The sequence below is a fragment of the Gossypium arboreum genome, chromosome 4, assembly GCF_025698485.1.
Source record: "Gossypium arboreum isolate Shixiya-1 chromosome 4, ASM2569848v2, whole genome shotgun sequence".
Classification (NCBI taxonomy): Eukaryota; Viridiplantae; Streptophyta; class Magnoliopsida; order Malvales; family Malvaceae; genus Gossypium; species Gossypium arboreum.
This window is the reverse complement of record NC_069073.1, coordinates 65,336,261-65,348,747: the sequence shown is the minus strand read 5'-3', so window position 1 is coordinate 65,348,747 and position 12,487 is coordinate 65,336,261.

Sequence of the window (12,487 nt, the reverse complement as noted above, 5' to 3'; positions counted from 1 at the left end):
CATGACATGGTTTATGGGCAAAGAAAACATGTTGAAACATGTTTTGTTAATGCATGATGAATTAAATGATAAAATAATTAATGATGTTGGATGAGAAACAAAAAATCAAAAAATAGCTCATCCTTTCCCCATTGCCGTGCAAGTGAAAGAAAAACAAGAAAAAATTGTTCATCCTTGTTCTTTCCTTTTGGCCGAAAATACTAAGGAGGAGATAGGATTTTTGCTTCATGCTTGGTTTAGAAGAGATCTAGAAGGAGATTTGGCTAAATTTGCATCAAGATTAAGGTATGTATGAGGTTGTGTTAGGAGTTTCATGCATGTTTTGGTTGCTAACTTGATGTGCATGTTAGCCATGGTTCAAATCCTTGTTATGCCATGGAAATGGCATTTGGCCAAAGTTGTTATTGTGTTAAAGCCATTGCATGCTAAATGTGAAGCTTGCTAATGATGCATGCAATGATGGATTGACTACTCTTGAAACTTCTTTGTACCAATTTTAAGTAAGACATTGAGTTTTTTTTTTTGTTTAACCATGATTGAAGTTGAAAGGGGCATGATTGTGATGTATTCGGCCATGGTATGCTCATGAGCATGGTTTATGCTTCTTGCATGTTAGTTAAAATTTGTGTTTTGGATGGTTATGGACACCTTGAAATTCGGCCTTGTACCTATATGTGTATATATGTTTGCACATGATGTTTTGGTTATGAAGTAAGTGATAAATATGTTTGTTTAAAGAAGAAAGTGTTGAAGAATGTTGTGAAATTTGCATGTACATTCGGCCTAGTACACATATGATGTGAAAATCTTGCAATTTATTTTTGATTTTATGCAAGAATGACTAAGCATAATCGGCCACATGAGGGGAATTATTGTGCATGCATTCGGTTAGAGGCAAGCTTAATGATGCCTATTCTTGACTTAGGTAATCGGCTACCTTGTTGTGAGCTAAGGCCGAATGTGTGCGTAATTAAAGAAAATTGACTAAAGTGCTTAGTTATGTGATGTTGAATCAATGATATGTGTATTCGCCAAGGCTATGCGAGACTTTAATAAATTGAATTTGTTTGAATTAGCTCAAGAGCTTAGAGGGCCACAATTGGATAAGGGGAAGGAAAAAGTGATCGAATAGTCGTTGAAGCCGTTCGACAACATCCGAGGTAAGTCTTCAAGTAATGACCCTACTTGAATTATGTGAAATGAACCTTAATGAGTCTACTTTCATGTGGAATAAACGAAACGGTCATAGGAGTTACATGTTAAGAGATATTAAAGCTATTGTGAGATAGGGCCAGAACGGTTTCTGGGTCCCCTGTTGCAACTTTAAAAATTTATTATAAATTATCCAGAAAGAATTAGGAGTCATACTTTATATGTATAGATTCCATTTTGAGTCTAGTTTCATTAGAAACAAACGACACCAGTATTAAATCCCTGTACAGAGAGATATTCAAGTTGTAACGCGCGAAGGTCAGAGCAGTCGATCCCTGTAACATGGGTGACTTTAACTAATAAACTGTACTAATTGGCTCGACAAAAAATTCTAGAAAAAAATGTGTAGATGGACTTATGAGTCTAGTTTCAGGAGAAATTTACGGAACTGGTTTTCAAGTTCTGGAACTCGAGATATGATTTTTAAGGAGACAGTGACGCAGTTTTCCAGCCTGTCTGGAAATGCCAAATTGGTCGGTACTTTAAGAGGATTTGTCTCGTTAACCCCTCATGTCCGACACCGGCGATGGTCTCGGGTTCGGGGTGTTACAGTTTCGGCTATTTCATTACGAGTAATTATGCTTTCTTATACTTCCTAAAGAGTTCTTGATTTTATCATAGTTATAAAGAGCTCCAAAGGTCATCATCACTTAGGAACTAAAAACTCCACTGGAAAAGGTTCTCCACGACCGCCATGTCCTGCTCGACCACGACCATGGCTACTACCAGATATAATATTATTTTGGCACAGGGCTTATGGACTAATGAACCTCTACCACCACTGGAGTATCCTCCTCCACTCTCATCATTGCCTCGGCCGATTATTCTTCATAACTCCAATTCTAGGAGTTCATTCATCATTCAGAAAGGTTCACTTCTCTTTCTATCTTATGATTATATATCTATATTTTTCAATATATCTATCTTTGTACATTGAGGGCAATGTACATCTTAAGGGTGGGGGGTCTTCTATATCATTATCAGAAATCCTTGAATTTTGCCTTGTTCTCATGTGATCCTCTCATACCACTATTAGAATAAATTTTGATTAAGTTATGATTTTTATTGATATGTCTTGAATTAAAACTTAGGCATTTATGCATTGATTGTTTAAACTTTAAGACATTAGGGAATCAATCATGATAAGTTGATTTTTGAGAATTAAAAATTTTTAGGTTGTTTCCCCAAGTTTAGATATTATCTTAAGTTGAAATTCACAAGTTTAAATATAAAAAACCATAATTTTTGTGAGATCTTGAGCCTTTAGAGCATATGTTATTTCTTTCATGCTCACTTTTATTATGAGTGCGTCAGTATTGATTTGTTTTTCTGGAACTTGCTTGATTATGCATGTCAAGACCACATCATTTGATTTGATATGTCAAGATGATAAAGGCACTTAGGTTTAACCCACTCACTTTATAAAAGCCTACCTTCATAATTAACCCTTAGTGATCCCCTTTGAGCCTAACAAGCCATCAATTGATTTACCCTCAATATTAACCCATAACCCATTATTATTGAAATCCCTTAATTTGATCCCTATTTTTGTCGAGATTTGATTTGAATTACTTGCTTAGCTATGTTTTATTCTTCGTTGCAACAATTAAGTTCTATGTTATTTGACTTGTTCCTAAAAAAAAACAATACTTACATATATATTAGTAATAATTCATCATTTTTGAGCTTGAATGTTAATTCCATATTCTGAGGAGAAGCTCACTTGTATTCAACTGATAATTAGTTATTTTTATAGTTAGGTGATTTCTTCAATTCAATCTCGATTCTAACATTTTCTTTCAGCTTGTGATCACAACCCCTAACCAAAGCCACGTTACAACCCTCTAAAGACCTTCTTGATTGATGTATCATCTCAATATATAGTGGTGGAGATTTGATTTTCATACAAGCCTATGGTAATAACTTTTCATATTGACTAATGAGTGCTTTATTTGATGTCTTTAAACACCTCAAGTGATTTGAGTGAACCTTTAGTGAGGATGTTAAACTCTGTGATATTTTGATCAAAAGTGATTACTTAGATGAGGGGGGACACCTATGTTTTCATGATAAAATGCTCAACTTGGAATGTTTGAAACTTTGATGTACTTTTAGTTGAATTTTCAATGTATGATTACTTATGGATTATTTTGAGATATTATTGATAGGGATTATAAATTGAGAAGAATTTATTTTGATTGTGAGTTGAGGATTTTGCTTGAGGACAAGCAAATGCTTAAGTGTGGGGGTATTTGATAAATCGTAATTTATACATATTTTTATCCCATGCTTAGCACATTTATGGATGGTTTCTCCTTAGATTTGGTAAATTCGATGCCCCTAATCCTTTAATTTCATGTTTTATACTTAGGTGAGCATAGGATAAAAAGAGCGAGAAACGGGCCGAAAATAGAGAAAATGGACCCACATGGGAAATCAACACGGCCTGGACTTCCTCACACGGGTAAGCCACACAGCCGCGTCCATTTGGCAGGATCGAAGCACGACTTACACGGGTAGACTACACGCCCGTGCCTATTTAATAGCCTTGACACGGGCTAAAGCAATCGCACACGGGCGTGTCACACGGCGTGTCCCTATCAAGCCCAAGTATAGTCCTATTCGAAAAAGGCCACTTTTGAGGGCTTTTAGGCATTCTAAAGCCTATTTAAACACCTGATGAGGCACTTAGAGGAGACACATGGAGTAGGAGGCAAGAAATTACTCAAGGGAAGCCGATTGATCCATCTCAGAAGCCGGATTCATCGTCAAGACTGAAGATCTCCCTTCAATTTCCATTCAGGGGTTTTGGGTTTTCTTTATGTTTTGTTATCTTTATTCTTTTGAGATGTTTTCTTTCATAAGTATGAACTAAACCCCTTAAATACCTAAGGGGAATGAAACCTAAGACAGATCTTGTTATTATTATCTGAACTGTATGATAAATATTTGACTTGTTCTTAATTATGTGTTCTTAATTCTTGTTTCAATCTTCCAGGATATTGATTCAAGTTAATGCTCTTATTTAGAGGAGGAAAAGACCCTGTCTAAGAGTGAATTTGTCGTAATTAAGCGGAGTTGATTGGACGCCTAGAGATAGGGTGATAAGATTTTGCCGAATTAGGGTGAAACCTAACAAGGGGATCCATAGATCAAGTTAATGCAACACTAGGGCGTTAATTAGAAAGAGATTTCAATGAATCAACCTAGGGTTAGATGTTGTTAGTCTCGAGAGAGATAATAGTAAAACTTAGGGATTTCTACGGATCAAGTCAAATGAATAAATCGTCTGATTCAGAGTCAAATAACAAGTGAAGTCTAAGTGGATTTTTCCTTGGGTATTGTCTTAATAAGTCAAATTTCCCCAAAAGTTTTTCCCAAATTTCTCTCTGTGCATCCTTAGTTTAGATAAACAAACCCCTTCAATTTTAGGCTAGATAATAAAAAGAAAGTAATTACTAGTACTCTTGGTTCCTTTGGGTTTGACAATCTTGCTAAAGCTATACTACTATTCGATAGGTACACTTGCCTTCATCGTGATAACAGTTAGTTTCAAGAACGATTAATTATAAATCTTTAAAACCTGTCGCTAATATCACGTATCAACGAGCTTTCCAATGAAATTATGGTTTCGAAAAACACTTCGATGTGACACCGCCAGATTCGGCCATAATGTCTAGGCTGGGTTTGGGGTGTTACATAGTCCCTAAACCACTATTCTGATTTTACTAAAAATGGGCTGTTACACTTTTGTAAGCTACAAGGGACACATGGTCGTGTCGCATGGCCGTGTGTCACACACGACTGAGACACACGCCCGTGTCTTTTTCCATGTGGACTAAAAATAGGCCATTTCCAAGACATTTTTCTCACCCAAAGTCTAGCCACTTACACAACCCAAATGTACCTATAATCATGCATTCAAAACACACCTAACATATACATATACAAGCTAAAACATCATAGTAACTAACCATTCAACCAATATGCCAAAATGGCACCTCAACAATCAAACTTGATTAAACACATACTAAATTCATTCATAATTCAATCAACCAAATTAACAATTTAAATACTACATTTACCATAATGTTCACAAACCATTCTCATGCACAACAAATACAATTATGACCATTTCCACATCTATCATCTACCTTAATAAATTTACCAAATTCCAAACACATTCAAGGCTACCAAAACTAGCCATTTACAACTTTATGTACTATCTCATTCATGCCAACCAACATTTCATAGCATACCATTATAATCATCATTTCACTACTATCATTTTAGTACTTAGATGCCAAAATAACAACCATTTAAAGTATCATATATATGCATGATATAATATCAACTATTTTATCAACCAAAATAACATATTTACAAGCCACTCATAATGGCTAATTTCATAAAAAAAAGACACTTATACATGCCACTATAACCATGACTCAAAATCATAAAAATCTACCGATATAGCCGATAGATAGTGTAATGGATCTCCGATGAGCTTCCAATTATCTAAAAACATGAGATCAATAACACAAAGTAAGCATATGATGCTTAGTAAGTTTGTAATTCATAAACAAATCTTACAATTTCAATATATATAAGCTTAAATCACTAATGAGCTAATTCAACATAGCTTGGCACAAGCCTAAGCAATAACAACCATTCAAGTTAGTGATAACCACATAACTTAGCAATTTCTTTGCATAACATAATAGCTTTTATGAACATAATATATAAGCTTCCATACTTTCATGAACATGGCTAAGCATATTTAAGCATCATCAACTCATACCTTTTTCATGCTTTCATAGCATTACTTATCGAAATATCTGCCGATCCTTCTCTTTGCATACCCGTTGAACCACTAGAATAATATTGGATACGCAAGAATCTCACACACTGTGTGCTAACTTATGTTCTAAACTAATTCTTTTTCTTTTCTCATATGAATGCTCTCTCTCAAGCCATAAGTGGGTCTGCTCACACAAGTTGTTAAGTAACCACAACACATACCAAAAACTCAACCACCGGTAGGACGTCCAGGACTAGCACCCGAAACACAGTAACCTCTAATGACATGTCATCTATATCCTATATATTCCTAAGATTCAAACGGGATCTGAAAGTCGTCGAAACTTCATTGGATATTTTCATAGAATCGTAATATCATAATACAACATAATAGAATTTAATTCAAGCATATTAAACTTTAATTAAATGTACGAACTTACCTCGATTACAAACGAAGAAACACGATCAACTAATCTAACACTTTTTCTTTTCCCCAATATAAACACGCATAATTCTTTTCTTGATCTAAATGATCAAATTTAACTAATTTAAACTTCATTCTATTCATTACAATAAAAAAAAATCATATTTTAGTAAAATTACATTTTTGCCACTATAATTTTATTTCATTTCAATTTAGTCCTTAACTCATAAAATGAATATTCATGAAATTCTCCATTAATGCACCATAGCCGAATTTCATATAGGCCCCTAGCAAGCCCTACATTTCATTTATTTCATAATTTCACAAGGAATATTTTTTATTTTTCAATTTAATCCCTAATTGAAAATTTTATAAAAAATTACTTAACAAAAGTTGTGTAACTAACAACAACCATTCATTTCCTTCCATCAAACAACAAACCAATACATATAAATTCATGGTAAAACCCTAGACTTTTAACAGTTTTGCAAAATAGCCCCCGGGTTAGCTAGATTAAGCTACAACGGCTTCAAAAACATAGAAATCTTTAAAAAAGAAACAAAAGTTCACTTACATGCACTAGAGAGATATGCTCAAATATTGAATGTTAAAAAATGGTGTCTTGCCCTAGTATTTTCAGTTGAAGAAGAAGAAGAAAGATGATATCTTTCTTTTACTCATTTTATTTTAAGTTATTTTATTAATTTACCTAATTAACCTTACATATTAACCTTTAAAATTACTTAAATAATGTTCACTAAAAATAATAATGATTTAATTACCATTTAAGGCCAGTCGTATTCCAAATTAATAGCAATTTGGCACCTTTTACTTATAGAACTCAAATTTTGCACCTTATGCAATTTAGTCCTTTTTATAAAATTAAGCATGCAAACAAAAAAATTTCTTAACGAATTTTTTATAGGACACTACTAATATGCTGTAGACATTAAAATATTTAATAAAATAAATATTTAAATGTCAAATTTGTGGTCCCGAGACCACTGTTCCAATTTCACTAAAAACCGGCTGTTACAGAAAACATATCAGATACAGATGCAGATTCCTACCCCCATTCGCTACACACCATCTTCGACCATCCCTACACACTATATAGGGTACAAGTACCCATCCATTGCTACACACCAGATTGTGACTGTATGCCATGTTTCAAAGTCTTGTAGATAAACTGCCAAATTAATGTGCAATAAATCGCCAGAATCAGATATATAAGTGGCTTAGCCACCAAAATCGACAGATTATTAAACTGCCCAAACTTCCTCCTTTACATAAACCCAATCCCAATGCAAAATAAAACTATTAGCCATCTAAAATTGCATATACAGTTATCCATATTCAGATAGATTCAGATAATACATATAATATTAATTTAATAGATCTCATATCGAATATCAGTACATATAACAAATTATAATTCATCAGATTATTATATATCAAATTTTATCATCTAAATTAGATCATACGGACCCCATGGTAGGCCTACGTTTGATTAGAATTCTGTTTACGGCCATAGGGAAAAATTTTAGTTTTTGGCCCACACACCTGTGTGGATTCACATAGCCTAGCACACGCCCGAATGGCCGATCTTGTTGTAGCACACGACCGTGTGGATCAAAACATTGAGTTACACAGTCTAGCACATGGCTAAGCACACGATCGTGTGACTCAAGACCTTAAAACTCTCTCACACAGCCTTGACACACACTCGTGTCTTTGGCTTGTGTGACACTAATTCCAAAATAGTGAGTTACATGGCCTAGACAAACGCCCGTGTCTCTAGCTCGTGTGACTCTAATTCCTAAATAGTGAGTTACATGTCCTGACAAACACCCATGTGGTTTACATGGCCTGCCACATGGCCGTGTGGCATCGACAACTATGGTTTTCGGGTTTTGCCAATTGTAAAATTTGGTGTTTTCGTTACACACCGATATAGTTTCGATGCCAGAGCAATACAGGGGAATCCAGCATCTAAAAAAAACCATCTAATAGCCAATTTAACAAATTAATCAAACTAAAATGCTAACTTAACATCCAAATTGAACTGCGTTAAAAACTTTGATGCAAAACCCTAGAACAAACTTATTCACTTACCAACAGATGAACAACCAATATTTGAACTTAAATCATTGGAGGAACACTCCTGTCGAGATATTCGGCTAAAAGAAGCAAATTTGCATAATTAACAGAGAGTTCAGAACGACTGACAGTAATATTCAATCCCAAAGAGAACAGACAAATTCTGGAGAAACAGAAGGAGACAAAAAAAAACTTACACAGAATCCTTTCAACTAAACAATAAACAACGCAGTATCTTTTGTTTAACTCTGTAGCAAAAATATGAATACAAGCAAAAAGAAAAGCAATGATCAAAAAGAAAAAAAGCAGTAACTGGAAAAGAAAAAAAGTTTAGAGGAGGAAACCTAAGAGGGAAACATATTTTAGGGAAAGAAAAAAAATATATAAAATATTAAATTAATTAAAAGTAAAAACTAACCACTACTGAGTGCAAAACTTCCCAGAGGTGACTTGAACCCTCGATCTCAACCACATAAATAGTGCACCTAGTCACAGATACAGAGACTTAATTATAACAAAATTTAACTATCAAACATTCAATTTTTTGGGGCATTACAACTCTCTCCCCCTAAAAGAAATTTTAACCTTGAAATTTACCTAACTAAAAAAGATGAGGGTTTTGCTGACGAATCAAATCCTCAGGTTCCTACGTGGCTTCCTTAGTACCATGATTCTACCATAGAACCTTAACTAGAGGAACGATTTTCCTCCTCAAGACCTTAACATCTTGATCCAGAATCTGAATAGGTTCCTCCTTAAAAGTCAAATTTGGTCTCCCTTCAATCTCTTCAATAGGGACAATGTAAGAGTGGTCTGACCGATACCGTGTCAAATCAAGATGTGGAATACATCATGAATCTAATCTAAATTGGGGGGCAGCTCTAGCTAATAGGCGATAGACTGAATACGTTTTAGAATATGGTAAGGGCTCAACTTGACCTTACTTCCAAACAGAAAAACCTTCTTCCAATGAGATACTTTTAGAAAAACCTGACCCCTTACAGAATAACCAATACCTCTCCTCTTTAAATTCGTATACGATTTCTGTCGGTCAGAAGGTGCATAAGATGACCTCGAATCAATTTAATAGTATTAGCAACCACACAAACTAGTTCAGGACCTAACACTTCACGTTCACCTAACTCGATTCAACATAGAGGGGTACAACACTTATGAGCATACTGAACCTTGTACGGCGCCATCTGAATGTTGGATTAGAAGCCATTGTTATACGTAAACTCAGCCAACTACAGAAATTCCTCCCACTGCCTTGAAAATCAATCGCACTCCTCCATAACATGTCCTCTAGAATCTAAATAACTCACTCAGTCTGTCCATCGGTTTGAGGATGTTACGCAATACAGAAATCCAATTAGGTGCCTAATGCCTCGTGAAGCTTCTTCTAGAATTGAGAAGTAAAACGTGGGTCTCTGTCAGAGATGATTGAAACTGGCACGCCGTGCAGTATTAAAATCTCAGAGAGATACTGTTAGAACATCGGTACACTTCATAGCGCAGCAAAAAAATAAATTCGATGATCACATCCAGAGACGCATGTGCGAGGAACGAATTGTAATACCCTTAACCCATATCTGTCGCCAGAATGGGGTTACGAGGTATTACCAATCATATCACAACTCAAACGAACATTCCTTACATTACAAAATTCGTATCTCATTCCTATTACAAAACTTATCATTTAACACTTAAGCATAATCAAACATGTATCAACAAATAACAAAACAGAGCATGTGATAAAATATCTATCTTATTAGTTGAACGACAAACATACCATTTCAAAACTTACGCACATACGCTTATATGTTGAAACTAAACAAAACATATATGACCTTAATAATATTACAATGGCTGAATATATTATAATTACCAAATAACCAATTCCAAATTTCATTCTTAAGTAATTCATGCCTCACTCACTTGACTAATATTAAGTATTTTCTAAGTATTATAGCTGAATCAAAACATGTAAAGTTTATAAGTTTTCTACCTTTGCATAATACACACATTTTATTAAGCAAATTCACATATTATGCATATTATTCTAGACTAAAACATCCACACGGCATAATAGACATATTTATATATATACACATAAACATGTATTATAACAAGACCAAAATATATATCTTTTCTCATCACAAGTTATGCGCATATAACCATACCAATTTATACCATTTTCAAGCATCAATACTTAAACATAACTTGCCTATTATAATTATATCTAAATTTCATTCTTATCTCGTCAAATAAGCCATATAAAACCAAAATAAATACCCAAAAATTTAAACATAATATTTTTCTATACTTGCCATCACAAACCGACTTTAAATAGCTAATCCACAAGTAAAAATGTCATGAGCATTTATTTTGACTAGGTTTACCCGAATATACTTATGCCTTGAATAACCTACCATATATCTCACAAAATAACCAAGTCCATTACAAATACATATAACATAAAAGTTACTCATTCAACTTATATATCACATACCAAAAATTCAACAAGCATTCATCAATTACTTCATTACCGTAACATATACCAAGCAACACTTCATATATACCATGAATACATACTTTCAATATAGGCTAAAACATGACTGAAATTCACTATGATTAACATCATTAACAAACCACAATCAAAACACATCCATTGTCCATATATCAAGCTTACTTATAAGCTATTTATAATTTATTCATATCATTAACCAAATCTAGACATATAACCAAAATACAATTCATACATATCATATAATATACATACCAAAATAAACTTCACTCATGATCAAATATAACGAATTTAATCATGAAGATTAAGCCATTTTCGCATGGTTGTATATATACACTTTCAAAACCAACCAAAACAAGTTCTAGACTATACATGCCATAGGTTCAAAGTTCAAACTTTTAAAATACCGAAACAATGATTGATAGTATGACGGATTTCCTTGACGATCCCTGAGCTCATAACTAGCTTCCAAAATCTATAAAACAACCAATATACGCACACACAGTAAGCTTGAGTAGCTTAGTAAGTCATAAGAAAATAAAACATTTCAATGACATACATAATTCAATTAATCTAAACCGAATCAAGCAAACCTTAACCACATATACGTTAATCATGATTGCAACTTCATATAACATCACATGAACGTTAACATTATAATGTCATTTGACCGAATATGAACAATTACATTAACATATATAATTCACTCTTGTATCAAGCAAATTTCATATTTTCATCTCAAGTACCAAACTTACCTTACTTTCATAATCATTTAACTTTGTACGCACCTGAACCATTTAGCTCGTTTTCCCATTCAGTCTTAACTCGATATTGCCCGTTGAACCATTTGAAATTAATAAGGATACTTGAATAGTCAAAAGCTCGTACAATGCCAACATCCCAAACGTGGTCTTACATGTAATCACATATCCATGCCACGATCCTAGACAGGGTCTTACACGAAATCACATACGAGGCCGATGTCCCAAACATGGTCTTACACAAAATCACATATAAGAATCTTGTAACACCCCAATTTTTGGGTTTTCTGTGTATCTGTGATTTTTAAAATTTGTGTGTGTTCTGGTTGGTTAAAATATATATTTTAGTAGGTTAGTGGGCCTTTGGAAGGCCCAAACTTAAGTTAAATCCGTGGTAGTCTTTGAAATTTTAATTTTATGAACAGGTGATGCAATTGGCGTTTGGGCTTTTAAGAGTAAAGGGGTAAAAGATGACACAAAAAGGAGTTTGGTGTAGTGGCAAGGTGGCGCCACTTAGGGGATAAGGAAGTGATGCCATAGAGGAAGTAAGGGGTCCAAGGTTCAAGTCTTGGCTCTTGCAATATATATTGGTTTTTCTTTTCAATAAATCTAGAAGCAAGTAGGTATACTTTAAAGTTTAATGTGTTGGATTTATGACACAAA